Here is a 27039-nt window from a genome sequence, read left to right as displayed (position 1 = left end):
CTGACTGGTGAACCCGGCTGAGTTCAGTGAAGTCCCGGAGGTATAAAACTGTGCCCGGGAGCGTCAACTCGTGCTCCTTCCTCTTCCCTACTCAGGCTAGTAGCACAAAGGGGCCCTGAGTGCCTCGAGTCACTGTTGTCAGAGGTAACGAACCCCATTTAAATTCTCACTTAACTGGATCTGCTGCTGCTGTGTGGTGTTAGGCATGTTGCTATTACTAGGTTGCCAGAGGGAGGGCACTCAGACTAGTCTTCATTAGCATTTGTTAACTTATTAAAAAAAACCTCTCTAATTCAATCTCTCCTTGTGTAAGATCAGATACCAATCTAGGAGACCTGAGATTGGAAGTGGAAATGTTGATCAATTGTCTGGCCGGGTTTGCTTTGCTGATGTAACACATAATGGGCTGCATCCCTCTGCAGACCCTAAACTGGGGACTTGGCTATTGACTAACTGGGAGCTGAACTTTTTGAAAAACCAGATCCACTTGTCGGTGAAAATCTGGCCCTGCTCTGTGTTCGATGGTCTATTTGGAGGGGAGTATCAGAGGGGTAGCCGTGTTAGTCTGAATCTGTAAAAAGCAACAGAGTGTCCTGTGGCACCTTTAAGACTAACAGAAGTATTGGGAGCATAAGCTTTTGTGGGTAAGAACCTCACTTCTTCAGATGCAAGTCACTTCTTGCATCTGAAGAAGTGAGGTTCTTACCCACGAAAGCTTATGCTCCCAATACTTCTGTTAGTCTTAAAGGTGCCACAGGACCCTCTGTTGCTTATTTGGAGGGGTAATCAATTGGTGGAGCGGGGGCCAAATCAGGACCACAATCTTTTTATTTACTTTATTATTATTATTTATTATTATTGTTATTGCCATATGAAAAATGTCTCTCTGGAGTCCGGACCTAGACTCTACCTTGACCAAGAAATTTGGACCTTGACACAAAATAATGGACTACCCCCGGTCTATAGCATGTTATGAGAAAATGGCAGGATGACAATAGCTGCAAGGATACTTCTTCTTCAGCAAAAAGAGAAGATGGTTCTCCTGTGCTAGGACTGTGAACAGGCTCAGGTAAGAGTGGAGGCAGCGAATTTTCAGTGATGTCTCCTTGGCCCTGAAATTAACCCCACACATCTTCCCCTTTCAGGGAATGTTGCACTGGTCATCTGTTTTCCAAGGGATTCCCTGGTGGAATGGGGAGGACGGTTGAATGGACAGGGTGAGTTGTACTTTGTGGATGGGGGGAGAGGGATTAATCATAGCCATTTATACATTTTCTATTTGCATGGTGTTGTAATAAATATTGTAATGCACCTGCAGGGATGGGCAGGTGTATTTTAAACCCAAAGAACTAAATGTAGACTGTGAATGAGAAAAAAGTGACTATGTTAAACAAAGCACATGACATGAAGCATTTGTCATCTCTCTGGGACTGATTCTTCTGTGCCTTGCACCTTGAGCAGTCGTGCCCACCTGTGCGAGGTACGTCGAACACAGCACATTCTAAGTGGGTTGCATTTTTACCTCGACTTTGCCCTGGTGCAAGCGACTGCGCCAGGTGCACAACAGTGGAGAATCATGACCTCTCTTTACAAAATAAACCAGTTCCACCATTCAAGTAAATGGCTAGAGAGGGTGGTCTGGTGGCTCAGGCCAGACACCGGCACTCAGGCGAGCTACATTCTGTTTCTAGCACAACCACCGCCCCTCCCGTTGGCCAATGTCTTCACTTGGGGGAAGTGTCTTAACTTGAGGTAAAATGCCATTGAAGACAATGCACTTCATCACTTTCACATGAGTTAGCAGGTAAGGCTAAGGACTGGGGGAGCCTAGTCTTTAACATGACCTGCTAGCTCATATGACAACTACAACTGCCTTGTCTTCCCTAGGAATTTACTCCAAGTTAGTAAACTCAAGTTAAAATCCATGAGTTAAGAACCCACCTCTTTTCCTAGTGAAAGTACAACCTCTGTACCGCTGCCTCCCTCTGTGCCTGGTAGGGACTGTGAGCTCTCTGGGGCAGGGTTTGTGTATGTAGCGCCTAACACACTAGGGCCTCGCTCTCTCGGTGCTGTTGTAATATGAATAGTGGATGAGAGGAATGCCTCCTCTGTAAGTAGTTATTGAAAATACAGCGTTCTAACACGCGCTGTCTGCAGTTCTGCTGGCTGGCTATGCAGTGCTGGGGGATTTGTTTGTTTGTTAGAGCTGGATGGATACCTCATAGGTACCATGGAAAATAACTGGTGACCTGGGATTCCAAAAATACATGTGTAAAGTAATTACCCCCAAATTACGGTGGTGCTTGCACTATATTCAACACCCTTGCTGTAGCGTGAAAGGGAAAAGGGAAGCGGGGGGAGGGGGAAGCAATGGAAAACATGAAGATTAAAGGAGTACAGGAATCAGAAGAGCAGGTTTAAGTCTGGTTGCAGACTTTTTCTCCCTCTGTGTCTGCCTCCATCTCTCTAATGCATTTCCTTCTTCCCTAAAGACAAGCAACTGGCATGCAGCACATGCCGCTAATGGATCAGCAGAGGCACCATACAGCTGTATCCCTCTGACACTACAGGTGTTTACGGGAGGCAGTCACATGATTGCAGAGATCACCCAGAGCTATTATAAAGAGAGAAACAGGCAGGCACATGTTCCCAACTGGCTCTGATTTTCCTCCTCCCCTAACTAGATCCATATTTTAGTCACAGGTATGATTTTCACTCCCTCCCCCCACATCTTGATTATGATTCACTATCATATTTCCCTAACCTTCTCCAAATGTGCAGCAGATTGTCTGAGCAGCGATTAGATGGGCCCAGGTGGCACAATTCTCCACTTCTCGCTGGCTGTACAACGGCTTTCAGTCAGTTGATTTGATGGAGGGAGAAGGGGAAGTGAAACAGGATCTGGATTTTAACTCTGTACTACGATTAGATTTCTGAGACAGAGCTAACACTGTGCTGTTTGTCAGAGGGTCTCCTTTTCATGTTACTTAGCTCCCATATAGTGCTTTTCATCCATAGTTATCAAACTATTTTACAGAAGAGGCCTGTATCATTATCTCCGTTAAACATGGGGAAACTGAGACACAGGGAGGGGAAGTGATTTGCCTTAAACACCCAATATACCAGTATCAGAGCCGGGAACTGAACGTAGGTCTTCTGAGTCCAACCCCAGGGCATTAGTCACTAGGCACCACTACCTCCCTTAATGGGTGCTACTGCACCAACACTGCAAAGCGCAACAGTAGCTGAAACAGTGGCACTATGCGGGCTGCTACTCTAACTTATGTGTGTTTGAAAGTGTAGCCGGCTCAACACAAGTCTAGTGATATTTGGTGTGTTTGTCAAAGCCTCAGCCCTGGGAGTCATGTGAGAGACTCAGCTTACATTTAAAAAAAAAAAAATTCCAGCCCCTATGACTGCAGAGAGAACCTTGAAAATGTGACCCCTAAAGGCTCAAAAAGCAGACAGCACATTAAAAAAATCCAAGATTTATTACATCTTAAATCGTGTTATTTGTAAGCCAGTCTCATGACGCTTGGAAAGACCAAAACCTTTGCCAACGTAGTGAGAAAATGCTTACAAAAATATAACACAGCAGCTCTTGCTAATGTCAGTTGACATAGATGTTCTCCTCTCCCTTGTTTTGTTCCTGGCTTTGTCTTAATCTCCCCCATTTTACTGACCTGGTTTCTTTTTAAACCAGCTCCTGTTTCCAAAACCAGAGGCCTAAGGTGAAGCTGCGAAGGCTGGTTTTAGGCCTCTAAGAGGAAGCCGGTAAGCCAGTACTGCAGGGTAGGCTGTTCGAGCCGTTGTGTGAGCCATCTCCCGTACGCAGTACACCCTGGCTGTGTAAGGAGTGGCTGTGACTGCCCCTGCAAGGAAGTAAACGAAGCAGGTGTCTCATAACCCAGCAAATCCTATGTAAATCCCCCAAGTGCTTGGGTAAGTCCATGTCCGCCTGCATACTGCAGCCTGGGCCAGCGCCTTGTCTAAGCGGGGTGACCTGGCCTGTGCTTTGGGCCTCTCTCTCTCTCTTTCTGGTAGGACGCCGAGACTCAGCTGACCAGCACGACACGTGTGAGCAGTCATGTTCCCTCTGGCCCAGGGCTGGCGAGGTAAACCGCTATAGGCTAGGACACCTGCGGCAGGCCCTCTGCTACCTGCTGCTGACACGGGATCCACCTAGAGGGCTCATTTACATAACCCTGCCCTTACCTGGGGTGACTCCGCCTTCATTTGTATATTATGCCAGGCCATCTGCACAGGCCTATACGATTCCCTCGGACTGTACAGGGTGGCAGGTCAGGGTCCTTGCTATTGTCACGGCAGACCTTCTGCTCCTGCATAACCTCAGGGCCCAGGGTAGGGGGGCTAAATTTGGCCAAAGTCGGTAACCTGATTTTCAAAAATGCTGCATACCCAGAATCTTCAGCAGCGGCAGCAGCTAGCCTGGTGCCGTGTGCTTTTGAAAATCTCCACCCGTCATCTCATGAGCCTGATTTTTCACTTGTTTTCGATTTAATTTCATTCTTTGAGTGCTATTTACATTTTATTGTCTGACTTCCTGTATCTCATCTCCCCACCTCTTCTTTTCCTGTCTTGCATCTGCTTTGAAGCCCTTCATTGTCTCTCCTCTGCACCCCTTCTGCTTCTGTAGCCCACTGGGCAGCATGTTACCAGCTCCCTCTGGGCCTGGTCTGCAGAGGACGTGAGGCTGTTACGGTCCCCACGCCGTCCCGAGCCTGGTTCTTTAGCTCAAGCGCTGGAGATTCAGGCTGAGTTCTAGTTCATTCCCTGCAGCGTTGGCCGTTACAATTGCTTTCACCTACAATTCTCTTGCTTTTCTCCAGCTTCCTTTCCCCATCCTCTTCGTTTTGCTCTCCTTTCTCCTTCCCGAGCTTCAGCCCTTATGCATGCCCCAAAGACCCATTTTTCTAACCCAGTCCAAAATCCTGAGGTTGGCCTTGTGTGATAACGGTGGACAGGAATCACTGATACTTGCTGGGGGGTCAGAGGGTCAAATCTGTTTTGCAGCTCTGTCTGAAATGCTCAGGCCAGCTCTGCTCATTGCTAAACAACAAAAGCCATTCATTATAACACGTGACAAAATAAATCAATGGCCTGGGCCTAATTGTTGCTGAGTGAATGTGATTGTTTCATGTAAAGAAGACTTTTACATTCTTGCATTTTGTGGCTAAAGCCAAACCACCAAATCCTCAGTTGGTGTAAATCAAAGTAGCTCCCTGGAGGTCACTGTAGGCTTGGTGAGGATCTGGCCCAAGACCCTCTGGGATTCATTTGTATATTTGTGAGCCAGAATTCTGAGAGACGGGGACAACAGGGGAGATCTTCAAAGGCACAAAGGGCAGTTAGGTGGCCAATTTCAAACGGAGTTATTCATCTACCATTTGTCCTTTGCAATTGGATGAAATGTAATGGCCTGTGTTGTGCAGGAGATCAGACTAGCTGATATAATGGTCCCTTCTGCTCTTAAACTCTATGAATCTATGAAAATCTCCCTGTAAGAGAGTTGTAAAGCAACCCTCCCCAAAACACTTATAATGCCAGTTCTTGTAGTCCAGATTTTTAAGTAGTCTGTTTATCTACTTAGCAAGCGGGAGAGGAGGAGGCATGTCATATTTGGAAATCATTGTGATCTTATGAAGAGCATAATGTAACCAGGTGAAAAATGTCTGTCTGTTGTATCATCCCAGAGACCAAGCCACCCCGGGCACCCACACCGTTACTGAGTTGGCCAATGGAAATATTTCAGCAAGTGACCCCACAAGTAGAGATGGGTCCAAACGACAATCCAGGAAGTGAACATCTCTGAACCTGGCATTAGTCCCGATATGGATTCAGAGTTTGCAGTCTGGGCCTTTCTCTAATTGCCACCAATATCACTATCACAGCATGGTGACTCTAGGTTGGGAACAAGCATCAACCTCAGCAGACAAATTCTTCAGGAACAAAGGCCATGATTTTAAAAAATCAGTATCTAAAGTTACTCCTTGATCCTTCCTTAAGCATTTAAATAAATAGCCTGATTTTCAAGTCTAAGAACCCATCAGCTCCCACTGAAGTAAAGGGGAGCTGCTGGGTGTCATTACTTGTGAAAGACCGCTTATGTAGGATCTTGAATATAAACTTATGAGGAAAACTGGTCAATAACTTCCCACCAAACATTTTTTCAACAAAATATGTTTTTTGATTAATCAACTTTTTGCAGGGAAAAAAATCTGTTTTTTATGGGAAAAAAAAAGATTTTCATCCAAAAGCTGTTTGTTTTTCATTTTTCAGTTACCCAACACATGAAGAATTTCAAAGAAAAAAATTTGATGATTGTTTTTCTTTAAAGTTTTATTAGGGATGGGGAGGGATTAATTTCCTGAACAACTCTATTTATAAGCCTAATTTTAGATCCTTATTTTTTAATATCTTGGCCAAAGTTCTTGTAGCTATGTTGATGTCACTTATCAATAATTAAACAAAACTGGGGAAGAAAAACAGAAAAATATCTGATTGAGAAATTGAATGTTCTCAGGCTAAACAGAAGGGTTTTTTCAGAGTTTTCCAGGAGGTATCAGCAGTTCTTTAAACGTTTGCTGTAAGCGATAGAATTTTTTATACAATTCCCCTCCGTAAACTAAAATTTAAAAAAGGATAAAATGCTAACTACATGTCAAAAAAACTTTTTAAAAGGAATGTTAGTTGTGGTTATTAATTGTCAGCAAACAGTGAATTATTTGGCCTATAATGTACACGTTTAGATGAATAAATAGCTACACAAACATTCCACCTAGCCCCTTTGGTCCTCCATTGTGGTACTGATCTGACAATGCTGTAAGCCCGAACTGTTTCTTATCCTGAGACCAAAGAGGGCAGCGCCCTACATAATATATGAGTGAGCCAGCCAGTCCCACTGCCCAAAGGCAAGTGCTGTAGCTAATAATCACAGCCAACCCCCTGCAATTTAGCAGATGAAGGAAAAATCTGCATTTTCTATCCCCAGCTCTGACCCATAATTGGCAAACTGGGTCAGGAGAGAGGTTTCGCACATGTTACTCTAAGCAATGAACACCCGTCTACCCCCCCACACACACACACACACATGGGTGCACACAGACTCACAACCCAGCGTGCGGTTTAAAGCTGTAATTCTATCCCGGCTCGCCTGGAGTCTGTAATAGTGCCGAAAAGACTCCCATTCCCACTAAAACACAGTGGAAATACCCTTTTTTAACTCACCCCCAACTGAATCATTTGCCGCATGAATGAATATTCATGGTAGTGTCATTCAAGGACCTAACAAACCAGGATTGTGGCAAAGCCCTACAGAAATGAGCAGTTGTCATAATTATGTATTTATTCTTCCCAGAGCGGTTGCACATAAGGACCACAAACAAGCATCAGGACCTCCTTCCCCTGCACCAGACACACGCTCCCTGCCCCAGCAAGCTTACTATTTAGGAGATAACTCAAAATCGAAAAGGATTGATGCTAATTTTTGCTCAGGAATTTATCTAAAGGAAGAGCAAAACCACAGAATTAATGCCGGCAGTGATTTAAAGATTTCCTGGAACAAATAGGGGCTGTGCCTTCAAGAGGTGCGGGGGATGAGAGGGGTGAGTTGAAGGTGGCTTTCAGCCACCATTGCACTGCTCCTCAATTCTTGCATAAAATGAGGGCAGCCAGATGCTTCTAACCTATGGCCGCCCACCCAGCCATCCTGGGTTGTCTTTGGGCCGTGGCAGGCGGGCGTGGCCAAGAACTGACAGAGCAGCCTGTGCTACAGGGACTTGTTTCTCCTGGCCTGCCACCTGCAGGCGGGGTTGTGACAGGGCCGCCCAGAGGATTCAGGGGGCCTGGGGCAAAGCGGGTCAGCTGCGGCGCTTGTACTGACGGCAGCGGTCCGGGTTTTCGGCAGCATTTCGGCGGCGGGGGGGCCCTTCAGTCGCTCTGCGTCCTTGGCAACACTGAAGGACCCACCGCCGAAATGCCGCTGAAGACCTGGAGCGACTGAAGGGCCCCCTGCCGCCGAAATGCCGCCAAAGACCCGGACCACTGCCTGGCCAGGGCTTGCGGGGCCCCTGCGGGGCCCGGGGCCTGGGACAAATTGCCCCACTTGCCCCCCCGGGAGGCCCTGGGTTGTGATGAGGCCTGCATAGGGCAATCTACGGCCATCTTAGGCCATGCCTGTGCGGAGGGACTTCTCCCCGCCGTTTGCATGCTATTGACAGCCTCTTTGCACCCCCACAGAAGCCTGCAGCAGTGAAGAGAATCGCACCCATTTTTATCCAGACTTTGCTAATGAATTCTGGAAGCTTAATCAATCCGTTCTCCCTGCCCACCCCTGGACATATGCCCACCCCTTTGGCTTGGGGGTGGGGGTGGGGGACCTCTCCGCACTGCACTGATTTATAACAAGCTCTGAGGATGGGTTTCTCTGTCTTTCTAGAGAATTCCCTGGCTTGTTTGCCTTCACTGGAGCAGCATCTGCTTACATCTGCTTGACTGCCGTATCTCAGCTCCCAGGCTCCAAGTGCGGCTGCGTGCTGCGAACCCTTGATCTGTGCTTAATGTGGTCCCCCTGAAACCTGGCCCCATGCTCACTAGGGACTGCATTTCAAGGCATATCTCTATTAGCTTATTTTGATGTTTTTATCTTTCCGTGATTGGGAACCATTCTCTACAGCCAAAACAGACACGTCTCTGCAGGCGCCGAGTGAATTTTTAGCTGTCCTCTGAGGAGGAAGCTTCAATAAAACATTAGGCCACTACCCAAGCTGACTGGCTTGAGTGATGTAACATCTCATGCGGTTCGTGCATTTCTCTGTACGTTTACACTCGTGTGAACATTAGCTTGGCCGCCCTGTATTGCTTTAAGTGAAGGCTTGCACGCAAACATGGCCTCCCCAAAAGTTACCTCAGGCTAAAGCACTTCCATCATCGACCAAATGAAGCATTACACTAGGTCTCTGGTGGGCAACTCGGCCTGTGATTGGGCTGAGGCTCATGTTTTATTAATAGTGTGAGATTGTCCTTTTTATTTCCAGCCTCCCGCAGCAGGTGAGCTTGTCATATTCGCTAAGAGAGAACCCGACTAGATTGCCGGGCACTTGCGTGGATTGTTTCCACAGTTCCTAATTTCTGTTGAGAGGCACGCAATATAAACAAAGTTTGGCTTAACTGCTGGAACATTTGTCAACGATTTGAGACACGCAAACCTCCACTTTGGCGCTAGGAAAACATTGCAGAGGGTTTTTTTCCCCTCCGTTAACCCTGTGAGTGCTGACCTTAATTTCCTTCGGCGATAAAATACATGAAAACCACAGGCTCGCTGTGCAATGTAACTGGCTGAGAGCAGATTCGCAGAGAGAATTCCTTTCCCCTTGGGGCAAGAAGGAGAGGGAGGTGGGGTGGGCTGGAAGGCTGTCTGTCCCCTACTCCAGTTTACCCACTCCCTTCCAAAATCTGAAATAACTAAAAGCTTTGTAGTCAATACTGGAGTGGAGAGAAATTAATCAAATTAAGTCAGTTTATTTTTATGTTCATATTGAAGTCTCCTGGGATTCTTCTATTCACTGGACCAATTCTTCCATCTCAGTCCCTTTAGTATGGACTAGGAAATCCCTTGTTGGAAGGAAGGAAGGAAGATTGATTGATGAAATGTTGAAAAGCTCCTGAGGTGGTAATGCTACTTCTCGAAGCACAATAGCAGCGCTCTGGGCAAGAGAGCTTTACCCTACGTTTGTACAGCCTCTAGCATAAATGGGTCCCAATTCATATCTTGGTGCTGCAATATAAACGTCAAATTCTCAGCATCATTATCTCCCAGGAATTTGTCCAGTTGACCTTCATAAATATTTTTGCAGATTGCAAAGGGGGGAAAGTTACTGTTGGGTGGGTGTGTCTGGTGGCTGAGATAAGCTTAGTGCAACTTGGCTGGGGGAGAAGGGCAGGCGATGTGGAAGGGTGCCACCTTTTTGCCCACCCCGTCCTAGATTCTGTGGCTGGCCAGGAAGGGGTTTGACTCTGATGTAAACCAGACACATCCTGTTCTGGGGACTGCAGGAAAAGGTGGCACGGAGCCATTCTGCAGGGTTTGTGCCACCTGGAGAATCCTCCCGCGCAGAATGAATTCCCGGGAGCCTGGCTTGCTGGTTTTCCTGCCCTTTTCCTTTGACGGAGCTAATAAAAAGGTCCCACAGTGGAACCCCAAATTGGAGCCAATGGTTATAGGGCAGTGAGGAACTGGCTGGATCCCGGGACTGTTCATTTCCAGAGTTCTTAACAATTGGGTCATTTGGGGTTGTTGCTGTTGGAGGTTTTTTTTAATGTGTAGAATTTGTGTCTCGTGGTGTGGGGTAGGTACTGGATTCTACTGGAACGCACTTTCCACCTTCATGCTTGTTGCAACAAAGTTTTTGTTTGGGGGAATTTCCCTGTGTTTTTATTCAACCGAGCTGATGTCTGAGGTCAGCAGCAGGAGGAAGGGAACCCCTGCCCCACCAGGTCTCGCGAGGCTCCCCTCCGGCAGATGTTAGCAGGGCCATGGGAGATGTAGCTACGTGAGAGAGTTACATCAGGGTGCAATGTGGAAGTAGCTGACAATACAGGGATGGGGAGAGGGACCCTTTGACCATCTTGAAAACTTGAAAGACATGCTCCTTCTCCCATTCAAGTCAATGACAAAATTCCCCTTTACTTCAATAGAGGAGGATTGGACCCTAAGTACCTAAGAGACTTATATCCAGAAAATACAAAGTGTGGAAAGTTTTACATGCAGATAAAGACTTATTCCTTCCCTGTCCCCCTCTATACCTCCTCTGTACCCCATCACCTTCCATGGCTATCCCTTGGGATGGTTATAACTAGAATAAATGAATCTCCAGTAAATGTACAGTGGGAAATAATCATGTGATGACCCCATGGGGCTGGAGTGGATAAGCTCAGAGAACTTTTGCACCTCTAACTTGTACAGTTCTGTTGTTCTGCTAGGCTATGCTTAATGTCTGTCCAGTCCTGGAGATTCAGGACTGGTCAGTGAAGAAAAGGCCAGGCATAGAGAGGTAACAGTGGGAATAAGCCATAGGGAGGGTCTTATTGAAACCATGGCACCTAAAGAGGTATGGAGTAAGGAGAGGATGAGGCCCCATCAAAGAAGAAGTGTTAGGAATGGCCAGCAAGGCAGAAAAAAAACAGGGATACTATAGCGTTATGGAAGCCTAGAGTAGGGTGGAACTAGGGGAGGAGAAAGCTAGCCTTGAGGCACTGGGGAGATGGAGAAGAACAGGAAGGGGCGGTTATAGTTAGGAGGAGGTCATTAGTGACCTTAGGGCCATGGAATGGAGAGGGCAGAAGGTAGGAGAAAGATGGTGGAAGGAAAGTCTAGGAGGTGGGGTAGCCAGAATACCAGACTTGGAGACAATTGGAGGAGTAAGCTACAGTAGCAGTTGGAAACGTTTCTAGGATAGGGGACCCAAGCACATTGTCTTTGGCCTGCAGAAATGAGCTGGGAAGATGGTGGGAGGACAGAAAGAGTTAACAATTAAAAAGGAGGAGCAAAAAGAGCTGAGGAGGAATGTGGTAACTGGGGCAGGTTGAGTGGTTAGCCACAGATAACAAAAAGAAGGCCATAATTTGGCATAGTCCTATGACCTTCTCCAGAGTTGTTCTGCAGGACAGGCGGGCATCTGGTATGAAGGGTGGACCTGGACTGGGCGAAGCAAGTTGAAAAATAAGAAAGACGTGGAGGTGTGATTGACACTTAAGTGAGGGGAGGAGGCAGTGGCGCTGAGGGGATAGGAGGGAGGAGGTGAGGTGGTTGGAGATGAGGCAGAGGAACTCATGGGGTGAGAAGAGGGAAGAGGATGGAAAGTAATAAGGGAAATGGAGAACAGATGGACGAGGTGAAATAGTGACGTGATTAGGAGGGCAGGAGGCTGAAAACATGGGTGATAGCTGCCCTGCAAAGTGAGATGGGCAGGGTGTAGGGTGCTTCAGGGTAACGTATAGGCGGTAGTGACCGAGGATTCAAAGGTGAGGACAGGGGAAGGGAGTATTAGGAGAACAGGCCACTGCTGCAGAAGCAGGATGAGGTCATTGTGCTGACTGCTTCCCTGAGGCTGTGCAAACAGGCCGCTGGGAGGCATAGGTGCCAACTTTCCCCGGTGCCGGTGGGTGCTCACGCCCTCCCAGCCCCAGCCCCTGCCCCGCCCCCATTCCAACCCCTTCCCCAAAGTCCCTGCCCCAACTCCACCCCCTCCCTGCCCCTATTTGACCCCTTCCCCAAATCCCTGCCCCGGCCCCGCCTCTTCCCCGAGCATGCCGCGTTCTCCCTCCTCCCTCCCAGCCGCGCAAAACAGCTGTTTCGTGCTAGGGGTAAAAAGCGGGCACGCGGCGCGCTCAGGGGAGGAGGCAGAGCGGAGGTGAGCTGGGTGGGCGGAGAGTTGCCAGTGGGTGCTAAGCACCCACCAATTTTTCTCCGTGGGTTCTCCAGCCCCGGAGCACCCACAGAGTCAGTGCCTATGCACTGGGAGGAGATCGCATGGGCTGTTGCTCCTCGGTGGTGCCTTGAATGGCCTTCAGCCCCAGGAGATGTAATCCTTTTACAGGCCTCCTTGTGCTCTGCTGGTACTGCGTGATGTGGGGCCAGTCCAGATGATTCAGGGTCACTGTATGTGATAGCAGAGCAGGGTTATGTGTGGCTGCTAATCAATCCCTTCCCCAAATGGTCACCACGCTGGGGAAATTGGCCTCCATCGCCTCCATTCTGGCATTATTAAACAAGCCACTAATTACTTCTGCTTGCCTATGACAGCTCACAACCTATCATGCACTCCCAGCTACGCCCTGCCCCATCCTGGGTTTAAGTCCTATTGATTTTCAATAGGATTTAGGCTCCTAAATCACTCAATTGCTTAGAAAATTGTGCTCAGTGTCTTCCACCTATTTTGCACAGAATAAATGACTACACGAGATGCAGGAGAGGGCATCATATGTCTCAGGTAAATGAGGCTCCAACAGGTTCTGGGGTGTGCACTGCTGGGTTCGACTGCAGGATTGGGACCTGAGGGAAAATCGTGATTTTTGGCTACTGCCATAATGACCCTGTGTATCACCCCAGGTCACATTGCTGGTAGCGGGTCTCCACTCAAACCAAACCAAACCCAGACCTGAGTTATCTGGCATTCCCTAGTGCGCGCCGTACTTTCCCAACCGTTAGCTGAAGTCTGGGGAAAGTGACATAGGGTTATTTACATCACTGGGTTTTATTTTGTGTGTCTCATCTCTTCAGAGTGTGTGTTTGTTTTTGCATTGTCGGCGGACTGGTGACAATCCTTTGAAATGAAAGACAAGAAATGTATATTATATAGCGTTATATATTTACATATACGCATATACCTTAATAACCTAGATCAGTGCTACTTCAGGTAATTGTGTAGATTAAACAGGTAAATGCTTTGAAGATGAAAATTCCATAAAGTGCTAAATACCGTATTGCTATTTTGTATGTTTGCTCTCCAGTTTCAAAGATCTTCTCTATAAAGTTAACCCATGGCATCAAATGCCCTCTTACGTTATCAGATGGCAATGAGTAGCGTATCATAAAACGATAAAGCCCTGCAACACATCTTCATTAGCCTAGAACTGAAGAAAGTGCCCTCTAAAAACAGTAAAACATTTGCTCAAATGTTTTTTATTCATCTTTCCATAAACATTTTCTGCATCAATTTAATCAGGCAAAAGATTAGTTTATCATTTGGCTTTTTTTATTTTTACCATTCTCAAGCTGTCTTGCAGTGGTTCAAGAGCATGAGTACCAACATGAGAGCAGACAGATAAGGAGCAGAGCACAAACGCTAAATTGGTTGTGAGTCCTGCACTTAGATTTCACCAGCCAAATATCAAATGTGAACTCCTCAGTCACTGTAACAGCCCGAACATGGAGGCATAGACAGTCGCCCTGGGTATTCTGATCTGTCTTACCATCCAGGTAAGCCTGCCTTTCTGATAGATGGTCCCTTCCAGCACAGACCAGCGATATTCAGGTTACTCCCAATCCCAGAGGTCCAGTTCAGTCAGTTGCACCTTAGGTCTCACACCAAAGACAACACTTGTAGCCAATCCTGTAATAAATTATATACAGATTTATTAATGGGAAAAGGAAATAAGAGCGTTATTTACAAGCTTAAAGCAGGTAAACATATATACACAAATGAGTTACAATCTTAAGTTTCAGAAGGTAATAGAAGCTTCTATAATAAGCTAGCTCTACACGTCCGTTAGGGCTAACCCGGGCTAAACAGCTGGGGATCTCTTGCTTATGCCTAGAAAAACATGCCTCCAGAGTCCAGGTAGCATAGAGATACAGTTCCTTTTGATTAGGAGTTTTTCCTCCTTTCCCCCGTTGTGCTGTGAGCTGCAAAGTTAGCGGATGGGAGAAATTCACTTCCATGACACATCTGCATGGGGCTGAGGGAAGACCAATCAACAAAGATTTTGCCCCCTTTCATGTTTCACAATAGTTTGTTTGGTGTTGACAGGCCTTCCTTGTTGGCCAGGACGTAACACTTTCTGCTGGAGATCAGCACTTTATGCTAGTTAATGTCTCTCTCCTGTCTGGTGATTTTACACAGTCCCAGAGGCTTAAGCCAAATGCTTAAATATTACCTTACAATATGGGATGCAGATGTTATAAGTCAGATTAATGCAGGCAGCAACATACAAGCATGCAATAAAGTCTAGCACATTTGCATAATTCCAGTACCTATTTTTAACAATACTAACACACAGGTGAGCCAGAGTGATTCCAGCTCTATTTGTCACTGTTCCACTGAGGCCTGGGCACCTTGGCATGAGCTGGCATCTGGTCAGCCAGCGTCACAGCCATGGATCCTGGTATTTTAGGAAATCGCTCATTTCAAGTATTATAAAAGAAAAGGACAGTCAGTTATTTATTAAGTTTTATGTCACAATTGGGGAAAATTGGCCTTAATTTACTTTTGCTATTAGAGACTTCATCAAAGGAACGAAAGAGCAGTTTGTCAGCACTTTCCCTAGTGCCGTTAAGTAAAAATAGCAAAGCCTTAAAGCACTATCAAGTGGCTTTTTCTGTTTGAAAAAGCCGGCACAGAAACATATTAATTGGATTTCTAATGATATTGATATATCCAGAGCATTTCCAAGAGCTATCAGCCTGTTAGTTAATGTGTCGGCCTCTGAGAAGAGAGACATTTCCCGAAGAGTGCTGCCCAGCCAATGGGAATGGAAGACAGTCAAAGGCTAGTGGGGTGAAAAAAGGGGCTGCACTGAAAAACATAACTTATTTTGTTTTCAAGCCTTCTTTTAAATAAATATCTCAATAGCAAGGTGTGCAGAATACACCAAAGAATCAATCTTGGCTAGCCAATGGCACTAACATTGCTGTTGCATATTCCTGTATAATGGTAATCCCTGTCGGACTGATCATGTGCTTAAAATTAGGCTTTCAGAATCAGGGCCATAGTTGGGTAACAATAATTACACTGCGGAAGAAACTGAAGGGCCTGAGATCAAAAGCAGGGGATATTTGTGTTTCCAGCAATTTGCAAATCATTTTTAGAATGTTTTCCCCACGTCTTAAAGCCTTTTGGAAGAATTATTCTTCCTTCCTCTGATTTCAGTTATGGTATTGTTGTGTGGAAGCAATTTTTCAAGTAACAAAATGTTGAGTCTAATCAGATTTGCAGCTATAGATTAAGACTGAATAAGAACGACACGATTCAGGAGACCCTGAAAAGGGCTGCTTAAACAGTTATGAACAATGAGTGTCCGAACAAATAGAGGGCCTGATCCATTGACATCTACGGGAGTCTTTCAGCTGCTTTGGATCCGGCCCATCATATCATACAGGCAAATAGTTATACAATATGTATCCTGCTTCTTTTCTCTTTGCAGTTTCTCTGTGAGTGTGTGTGGAGGGCAAGGATCACGTGACTACTCATTTAACACAAGCAAATCTTTTTCGAGTTTTCATGAGAACAATTCTAATAAATAGAGCAGGCATTGCACATAAAATGCCTGGATGTTACACTGTTGTAAGTTGTTTTCATGCAAACATTCATAACCACAACTTTCTTTAATATGCAATCCCCTTGTACATGGCTTTGGTGAAGAAATACAGTAAATACTGTATTTGTGTGTGTGTGAATAAGGTAGGACATATGTCTTTAGGCTTCACATGTGAAGTTTGTTTTGTAATTAGCTTTCTATTAAAGTCCTAGATAGACATCCTGCATTTAGAACAATAATAATGCATGTTTCCATGATAGAGATAAACTTAATTTATCCCAAATATTCTATTTTCAGAATGAAAGATTGACAGTATGCGGGCAGATAAGGCATTCATTTTTGCCATTTGTTTTGTGAAAAACAAAAAATAACATTGAGCGTTCTAGTTTGGGTAAGAAAAGGTTAAAAAGTACCAGACTGTGGTATAATTACCAAATTACGACATCTAATTTGTAGGTTTCACTTGCTAATTATGTGTGATACATGGGTGGCTAAGGGTGAATATCAAGCCAAAGAATCCATCCTTTTGTCTTTGTAAATTTGTTTTGATTTGTAGGAGGAACAGAGAAGGAACTGGTTTCACCACATCAAATTGCATCTTCCTCTTTCAATTGCCAGAGCAAATAAAAAGGAAATCTACATTGCTGTTTTTTTAGATCCAGTAAAGCCAAGAAAGAAAGAAAGAAAGAAAGAAAGAAAAGGATGCAATTGAATGATGCTTTGTATACTCCTGTAGTTTAAAATTTTCAGGAGCAATATCTTCACTGCCCTGAGTCTTCTCAGTGATTGTTTTAAAAAAACAATATTTGAAAGACTATTCTTAAAATCGATACAAAAGCCTCAGTGTTTACAGTCCTGGGTTTTTAAGCACTGTGATCAGTATCGTGTTCCCTGGTAGTTGTAAGATCAGATCATACACCAATACCAACTGTATGTTTCAAGACAATCACTTTTTACTCTTCCCTGCTTTGTAAATTACTGCAAATGTTATCTAGTCAATATTAAGCATGATTATTTACCCTGTCAAAATGGATGCTTTTTAATTAATTTTGAAGCTCTGAAAATAGATTCTGCTTCCCGTTTGATAGGTGGTGTTAACATTCTGTCAGCAATTGAAGTTCTGGGGACTGTAGGAAAATGTAAATGTACACGCAGCAGAAGGTTGCAGAAAAACAGAGCTTCTGAACTAGATTGTAAGAAAAGGAAGGAGGATCAGAATGACCTAGATTTTGCCCTTGCAAGCAGAAAACTTGATCATCAAATGAAAGACAAGTAAATAATTAGTTTATGCCTGCTTACTTTAAAAGCCAATATGTTTATGTTAATAGTGAAACCAAACTACTCCTTCATGAACTTTCTTGAAAACCTTCTGAGTTACAAGGTTATAAGCATAGATGTCTTTTTAGAACAAATTGTTTATCTGTGGAACAGATCAATTTGAAACTATGTTTCCAAACAATAATTAGTCTGATAATGGATTGAATTTATCATTAGTATTTGCTGATTTTTTAGGAAGCATTCATTTTACTGATTTCGCAAAAGTAAATGTTTTGGGTTTCAGATCAGTAGGGTTTCCCCTTCTTGAATTAATTGCTGTTTTTATTTAAAAAATCTGAGCTATATTTGCATTCAAATTTAAATCCTGAAAATACAGTCTCAGCAATTCTCTGGGAGTTATAATATAGAGCAAAGTCCCAAATCCAAATGGTGGTATCGTGGACCTTGCACTCTAGTGAAGTCCCTTACATGGGTGCAAGGAGTGAGGTTAATGGATCTTGATGCAAGATCCTGCTCTAAAATGGTTACATATTTAATTTGTGAATTAAATTTCACATTAAAGATAGATTAACTTTTAAAATAAAAAAGTTTATTTACTAGTATTCACTTAGATAATATAAAAACAACCCTACAAAAATATATGTAAGGAGATGTGCTCAGATTAAAATGAGATGGAAAAGTTCCTATGGACGATTGGAAACCAAATACATTTTGAGTCTCAGATTCCAAGGTCCCAAAGTAAAATAAAGGTCAATATCGTGGTTGTAGTATGGGCCTGATTCATTTATTCTTAATCACATAATTAATCCTTACTTATGTGAATAGGCCAACTGACCTCAATGGAACTAATCGTGTGTGTTAATATAATCATTACCATGCAAATAAGGATTACAGGTATGTATACTTTGTAAATTGGTCTTTGTATCAAATATTGAAATGCAGGTGGAAGGATTGAAACTATAGTTAAAAGAACATTTTAGCTTTAAGTTATTCAAAACAGCCCTTATTTGAGAAAGTTGTATCTCTCCTGCAAAATGTAATAAAGGTATAATTTTAATGAGCATGTTGCAAAATTTCATTCTGAGAGGGAAGAAGGAGTCTAAATGAAAATAGCTTGGCTTAACTAAATAGGCAAATTTAGAGTTATATATGCAATTATGATATAATGCTTATATAATAGATAGGGCCCTAACACATTCATGGCCATGAAAAATGTGTCGTGGACTGCGAAACCTGGTCTCTTCCACCTGCTACGCCTCCCCCCAGTGAAATCTAGTCTTTTGCATGCTTTTACCCTATACTATACAGATTTCACAGCGGAGACCAGCGCTTCTCAAACTGAGGGTCCTGACCCAAAAGGGAGTTGTGGGGGGGAGTCACGGTATTGCCACCCTTACTTCTGCTCTGCCTTCAGAGCTGGGCGGCCAGAGAGCAGCATCTGTTGGTCAGGCACCCAGCTCTGAAGGCAGCGTCCCACCAGCAGCAGCACAGAAGTACGGGTGACAATGCCATACCATGCCATCCTTACTTCTGCGCTGCTGCTGGCAATGGCTCTGCCTTCAGAGCTGGGCTCCCGGCCAGCAGCCGCCACTCTCCAGATACCCAGCTCTGAAGGCGGCGCTACCGCCAGCAGCAGCGCAGAAGTAAGGGTGGCAGTACCGCAACCTCCCCACAACTCCTTTTTGGGTCAGGACCCCTACAGTTACAACACCCTGAAGTTTTAGATGTAAATAGACTGAAATAATGAAATTTACGATTTTTAAAATCCTAGGACCATGAAATTGACCAAAATGGACCGTGAATTTGGTAGGGCCCTAATAATATATCTTGGTTTTGCTTTATTTTCTCTTTTTGCTGGACTATGAAAACTAGGAGTGTCTTATGGCAGTTATGTATAACGCTGCACCAAGTATGTGAATATGCCGTGGAGGGTTACCTTTTCCAGGGAAGTCATGCAACAAAATATATTATTGAAGAGGAATAAAAAGCACAGATTAACAGCCATTGCAGCCACTAAGAGCTGCATTCTAAAAGAACAAGTGACATGGCAGTAGCCTTCCTGATTTTTTTTTTTTTAATTTTCATTTGAGGAAAGCAGATTGCTGGTATGCGAATTCCCCTTATTAAACCCTCCCACCTTTCCCCTACTATCTGTGACATCAGCCCACAGCCGAGTGAGTGGATGGTATATGTCCCTATCTACCATATTCAAATCTTCAGTGATCTAGGGTTTGTTTTCCTTCTTGTAAAAACTTTTTGAATTGTTTGACCACAAAAGCCCCATTAGGGCCTGAGTCTGCAAAACAGTCTTTACCTAGCATCAGAGCATGGAGTTTATTTAAATCAATGGTGCTTTTCGCAATAGGAATCTATAAAAGGCCCGACTCTGATCCCATTGAAGTTTATTGGGTTTTGTCATTGACTCCAACAGGAACTGGCTTTATACCTGCCAGCAAGTGTTTGCCAGATCAGGCCCCAAGTTATCACAAAGAACCCCGCAACACCAATGGGGGGAATGAGGAGGAGTCTCTCCAAACTAAAATTCACGGCATTTCGCCTCCTTCCCCCCCCCGGGGCTTATAGTTTTTTTTTTTAATTTATTTTTCCCACATAAAGGATGAACTGAGCCTTACTCCTGACAGGATAAATTATGGCCTGCTCACCCAGGCCTGTGGTCAGTGGGGTGGTACTGTCACGGGTCTGGAGTTCTGTGTGGCCTTAGGAATGGTCAAAATGCACAAAGGCCCCAACCGTCCAACCCTCGGGCATGCAGACGAGTCATTCCTCATGCGGGCAGTAGCGAAAGGGATTAGGCAGGTGACATGAACGGGGGGGGACGGACGTTGCCAGGCCCCCGGGGACACATCTCAGCCCCTCCTTGGTTTCCTTCCTTTTCTCTTTGGAACCTAGATGTGCCTGTCTTCCCCCTTCCCCCAAAAGTGTTAATTCCACCCTTATCCAGCGAGGTCAATTCCTCTCCTGCAACCCCTCTGTCTCCAGCCAGGGCTTCACCTCCCTGAATAAGAAGTGAGCACCCCTGGGAGTTCTGAGGACCCGGAGGAATTTGCTGTCTGTACTCCTAAAGTCAACCACCCCCCGGGTTATGGCTGTTTCAGGGCAGGAGGATTGGGCCTCGGAAGTTTCTTTCCTTTTGTCATTTTTGATTCCACATTGTGTGAGCTGTATTTGGGCAGCACCCTGACATGTACAATGGGCTGGTCTGCCAGACTAGTCACATAGACTAAAACATAAGCCCAGCGACTGCAAACCACTCCCAGGCACTAGTGTTGTTTTGTTAAGGGTCATAGAATATCAGGGTTGGAAGGGACCTCAGGAGGTCATCTAGTCCAACCCCCTGCTCAAAGCAGGACCAATCCCCAATTTTCTCCCCAGAACCCTAAATGGCCCCCTCAAGGATTGAACTCACAACTCTGGGTTTAGCAGGCTAATACTCAAACCACTGAGCTATCCCTCTCCCGAAAGACGCTCCCTGTGCCGCCCCTTTCCATTGGCTGCCCGAAGCACCTGCTTCCTTTGCTGGTGCCTGGAGCCAGCCCTGGAAGTACGGGTGACAATACCATACCAGGCCATCCTTACTTCTGCGCTGCTGCTGGTCAAAATAGAATTTCAGGCATATGCCATGATTTACCCTTCTTCTTCCCCAAACCTATTTTGGATGCATCAATGTCAGTGGAACATGTCCACGTTGATTCTACTTATTATTTTTTAAAAAAATCTCAGGAATGGAGGCGATTTGTGTAATTAAACATCTGTCTGCTTTAAAACGGTGTTGTATCAGTTTTAGCAGCATTCATAGCAGACAAGATGGATGATTTAAATTACACACCATATGGAGCAACGCTAAGGACATTTGCTACCGTGTTAATTGCTTAAAGCTACATTCTTTCACCCTTTCAAGAAGGTCCCGCGCTGTGGTGCCTGCTGGGAAGGAATGGCTTTTTAAAGCAAGGTGTGTGCAAATCTCACCACTTTCAGCTACGCAGGGAAGCTCTTGGAATGCACACCTGTTATGTGACAATGACACCCAATGTCGAGCTGACGTATAGCTTAAGGGTCAGCTTTTCGAAAGCACTCAGCATCCAGTATCATGGGAAAATGTGCTTTGTGTGTCAAAATAAGTTCTGTATGCTACTGAGCATGTGCAAACCCCTGTGAACATACCTGGTGAGTGTGTGTATGCACATGAGCGCTGTGGCAGTCAAGTCTCAAGCAGGCCTTTGTCCTTACCCTGCTTTTCGCCCTCAGTTTTAGGGGCTGTTTGGTTTCACATGCCCAAGTACACTGAAGCAGGTTCTGAGCAGGGCGCATTTTAACACACGGGAGGTACGTCTGCACTGCAATCAGGAGGTGTGCTTGCAACACGTGTTGGCATAGCCCAGGTCAAAGCTAGCTCGGGTAACGGCAGCATTGGCTAGCCTCTGGGGCACAGCCTTCCCAGGACCTGAGGTACATTCTGGAGCGGCTAGCCAATGCCCACTATGCATGCCACTATTGTTACTGGAGCTGGATTAAAGCTAGCGTGGGCATGCCTGCCCCGCCAAACCATGCGTTACGTTGCCACAAGTTAAGCTGGTGAATAGGCATGTTTTGGTGGAGGGCCCAGTCTGAAACGACACCACAGCTGGGGGCAGCTTTTCCAGCCATGGGGCCCCAGCAGCGTCCATTGTCATCCTAGCTGTGTCATGCATTTGTCCAGGGCCTAGCACAATGCGGGCTTGATCCCTGTGGGGTCCCCTAGCTGTGGCCACAATACAGGAGCTGGGGACTTTGGAAAATCCAGGCGAGAGGGGACTAGAGTAGAGACAGTCTAAGACTTCCCACCAAATCCAGTGCCCTCAGCTGTGACCTGGAGAGGCTGCCTTCCCTAGAGATCGAAGATGGTTCAGCGTTCATGCCAGTTCAGCCTTGCTCCTTTCTACGGCAGAAAGAACAAGCTGTGCTGAACGCTACGTAGGCTGTGCTAAATGTGTTATAACGAGAACTGAGCTGCAACGAGCAAACTTTTACCACTCAGTTTGGGCACGAACAAGGGAGGCAGCGGGCTGAGCGGCACGTGGTCCCTGCTAGGTTGAGTCATCCAGAAAACACAATGCTGCAGTGTCTATTGGAGGGGAAGGAAAATAAGGTCAGCATTTTAAAACATCCGCAGGCAAGATTTTCAAAAGGACAAGTGAGGCTGAGTGCCTCAGGTTGTGGGGTGGCCAATTGGAGATGCCATAAAGGGGGAGGGAGTGTTGCCTAATGGGTAGTGCACCAGAGTGGGATACAGGAGACCTGTATTCTTTTCCCTGGCCTGCTGGGTGACCTTGGTCAAGTCACTTTACTACTTTGTGCCTCAGTTTCCTCATATGTAAAGGGGAGATCATCAGCCTGACTTCCTTTGTAAACACTTTAAGAGCCACTGATGATATGATAAAAGGGGGCTGACTTTCAGAGAGCGGGTGCTCAGTATTCTCTGAACATCAGGCCTCAAAAGTGAACAGCCAAACTCTACATCTTGGCCACTTATATCGGCTCTCCACCTGACACCGATGATATTTTACCATTTCAAACAAACAGTGTCAGTACAATTCTGTTTCCTGTTCAGGGTGGGAAAGCACTTGCAGATTTCTCTGCAACAGGAGTCAACGAAGGGATAAAATAAAAGCAGAAAAAAATATATTTTGGGAGGTGTTACATTTAATGCTGTCTGCTGGGCTGCCGTCCATGTCTGTTTCTGGCTGCTTCTTCCTGTATGGCAGTATTGTAATAGGATTCTCCCATATTAATATTTTAAATGAATAAATAAATATCTGATGAGAGAGACTGTGCATCTTGACAACCTTTTCATAAAATCTGGGGAGGAAAAAAAGTGAGAAAATTAAAGAAAAGATTGAAACTGTCCAGATGATTTATTTTTCTCTGTGTTAAATTCTCTCTCTCTCTCCAGGTTTTCATACTGTGCCTATCGATGCTGTAGCATACATCTATTTTAAAAGGCAAATATATTCCATCAGACCATTCATTTCATAAAGACCCTACATTCTGGCCCTCACGTGGGGTCCTGATCTCAGTTGGGGCCGTTAGCTGCTACTGTAATATACATAATAATTGAATACCCCAGTATATTATTATTATAAGGATGTCTGTATTTAATAAGGGCTCCAGCCATATGTGATCACTTTATTTGGCCCTAAATCTGTTTCAGGAAATACACCAGCTGTTTTCTGAGGGTTTCACTTTCTTTTTTCCCAAGCTGTGTGTTACAAAGCAAAGATCTGACAGCCAGAAGACGATATACCCTTATTATCAGTGAGAAAGTCATGCTGAAATCACAAGGTTCTGGAAAGAAAAGTACTGCCCCACGTAGATCAATATAAATGGTAGCTGTAAGACATTGAAAAGGCACGAGAAAGGTGCAGAACTCAAAGATGAGCCGTAATATTATTCACATCATTACATCTATGAAATTCTGTTACTAGCAGGGATTATTACTCTAACACTGACCAATTTGTGCCATAAGGATGGGCCAGTGTGTAGGACCTGCACCTAGGCCTTGAGACCTGAGTTGAATTCCTCATTCTACCACTGACCTTCTGTGGCCTTGGCAAGCCATTCAGCCTCTGTGCCTCAGTTTCCCACGTGTAAAATGGGGATAATAACCCTGTCCTATTTCACGGGCTTGCTGAGAGACTAAATACATTAGCGACTGTGAAGTGTTTTGAGAGCTACTGATGCAAAGTGCTAGATAAGAGCTAGCTTGTAATTATAAATTGATCGGCATATAGAACGAGATTTTCGAAAGCACTCAATGTTGACCTGAGTCTGTTCCCCACTGAGTCAATGATTAAAACTCCCACCGGTTTCATAGTGGCCGGAGTTGGCCAAATGCTGAGTGCTTTTCGTAATCCCACCCATGTTGCCTGTGTACATTGCAGTGTGTGAACTGTGGGTTTCCTTCCGCTCTCACAACATCAGAGAGTTAGTCCCAGTTTACACTAGCATAAGCAAGAGGAGAATTAAGACCAGGCCTTAAAGAAGTGCAGTTCATTTATAAAAAAAAAAAAATGTTTAATTAAATGTAGCTTTAGGCTGGGATTTTCAATGAGGCCTAAGGGAATAAGGGAGCCCAATGGGCATTGGGTAGCGAGGGTCACAAAATGGGAACATTTTTGATGACAAAGTTTATCCTTTTTTCCATCAAAAAATGTCTAGGTCTGAAATAGCTTTACTAGCTCTAGAGTTGGGCAGAGGCTTTTGCTACTCATTCGCTTTAAGGCACCATTTTAAAGCGTGTATTTTTATTTATTTATTTTGGTATGCTTTTCAGGTGTTATGAAAGCAAACAGATCAGGTTTTAGCACGTGGGTGCTTGAATGCCTGAAAGAAGAACTCTTTTTAATTCTCTCTCACTCTCTCTGTGCTGCCCTGATGCACACGCCCCTTTTTCCCACCTAGTACATAACATTTTATGCCCCTCTAGAAAAGTTTTCGCCTTTATAGTTCACCACAAATTGAAATGTGTAAAAACTAAAGAGGGCAGTTTATTTGAGAAGTCAAGGTTGTCTGTTTTTCATGATCAAATACTGCAGGAGCAGTTATATCAGCCTTCTTATGGTCATTCTTTGTAGCTTACAATCACGGTTGTGAGTACTATTTGTGGAAAAAGGTGGCCCACTTTAACTGCCTCCTGTAAGTAGCTCATTCCAAAGATTGTGTACTTAGGGCTGGTTCTAGTATAATAATTGTACATATAAACCTATTTCCATTCGCCTCTTAACTGTTCTACAGACATGCTTGGTTTTGCTCTTCTTTTCTAGAATTAATTTCCCCAAATATTTATAGATTGCAAACATTTTTATCCACCCAGATAATTTTGAGATTGACAGACAAGCTGCTGTTTGGCAGGTCTGAGTTATTTTCATTGGCAAAAGCGTGTGTGTGTGTGTGTGTGTGTAAATTGTGACATTTCCCATCTCTTCTGTGTGCTTGTCTTCACAACCATAATAACTTCCCTTGACCATATTGTCTGTATGTAATTTGTAGGTATGTTTAATGAGAAAAACGCAGTTCACTCATGCTGAAACAGAGAGTTACCTATGGAGGATTAGCACCATTTAAGAGGCAGGTGAGGAATCCAGCCACATTTTGGTAAAGTGCCCCAGTTTACATACAATTTTGGCAGTATTCTCCCTTAAATTTTCATGTTCCTAGGAGCCAAAAACTCAAAACAAACTCGTGAGTTCTGAAACTATGTTCCCTGTAACCAGCAAGTTTCCCACAGAGCTCACGTGGAGAGATAATTGCCTTGCATTTTCCAAGGTGCTGTGCTATCTACCTTCATAGTTGTGGACTAAGTTGTCAAGCTACCTTTTATTCATCAACTTGTCTTTTAATGTTCTTTTTCTATTTAATATGAAAGTGCAGGTCTCATTTTGTACATTCACTGTGATAGGTGTTTTTATATCAGCTCAGCATACAGAACTACACTATTATCATTAATGACAGCACCAGCCCTCTGTTCTGGTCTTCCAATAACCAGCAATTTCAGTAAATTCCCTGTTTTTTTCCTTTGGTCTTTGCCAATGAATACTGTGTTATGTTTTCGGTTTCAGTTTTTGATTTTTTTTAACTTCGCCCATGTGCTTTACAGACACTGACATTTTTGGTATTGACTCAGGCCTGTAATTCTCTCCATCAAACAATCTTGTAAATCAGAGGAAACCACAGAATTTATAATAATGGGTGGAATTTTCAAAAGGGCCCAAGTGAGTTAGCATATGTATAATGTAAGTATAATTAATAGGGGAGCACATGTCCTGTTGGGAGGTCAGTGGGACTTGTTGGTCTAAACTAGGAAATTAGGGCAGAATAACTATGTCCCTATGGGGTGTGAGAAATCCACACCTCTGGGAAATCCAGTTAAACTGACCTAACCCCCAGTGTAGACCATGTTAGATCAATGGGAAAATTTTCCTGCTGCCCAAGCTGCAACCTCTCACGGAGATGGATCACCTATGCCGAAAGGAGAACCTCTGCTGGGGCGGTAGTGGTGTCTATGCTGAAGTGACTGAGAGCTTGTCTACACTTGTGTGCTTCTGAAAATCCCACCCCGTATCTAGTGCTCAGCTGAACTGCAGTGTGGACGCTTTGGGTACGTCTACACTTACTGGAGGGTCCGGCGGCAGGCAATCGATGTTCTGGGATCGATTTATCGTGTCTGGTTTAGACGCGATAAATCAATCCCGGATCGATCCCGGAAGTGCTCGCCGTTGACGCCGGTACTCCAGCTCGGCGAGAGGAGTACGCGGCATCGACGGGGGAGCCTCCCTGCCGCGTCTGGACCCGCGGTAAGTTCGGACTAAGGTACTTCGAATTCAGCTACGTTATTAACGTAGCTGAATTTGCGTACCTTAGTCCAAAGTGGGGGGTTAGTGGGGACCAGGCCTTTAAAGCTATATCTTTTCAAGTCTAGGAAATAAACTGAGGCTGAATTAAAATCCTTAGACTCAGCATGGAGGCTTCTTAAGCATACCGTGCCAGTCACAGCAGGCCTGCATAAACATACATTTGACAGAATTCAGGATGGCACGAAAGCAAAAAGCTGGTCAAGGTTTTCATAATTAGGAGCCTAAAGCTAGGCTCAAAGGAGCCTAAGCAAGTCCGTCACTGAAATTCAATGGGATTGGTGCACCTATCTCCCCT

The sequence above is a fragment of the Chrysemys picta genome, chromosome 5 (genome assembly GCF_011386835.1).
Source record: "Chrysemys picta bellii isolate R12L10 chromosome 5, ASM1138683v2, whole genome shotgun sequence".
Taxonomy (NCBI): domain Eukaryota; kingdom Metazoa; phylum Chordata; order Testudines; family Emydidae; genus Chrysemys; species Chrysemys picta.
Note: the sequence above shows the minus strand (reverse complement) of the source record.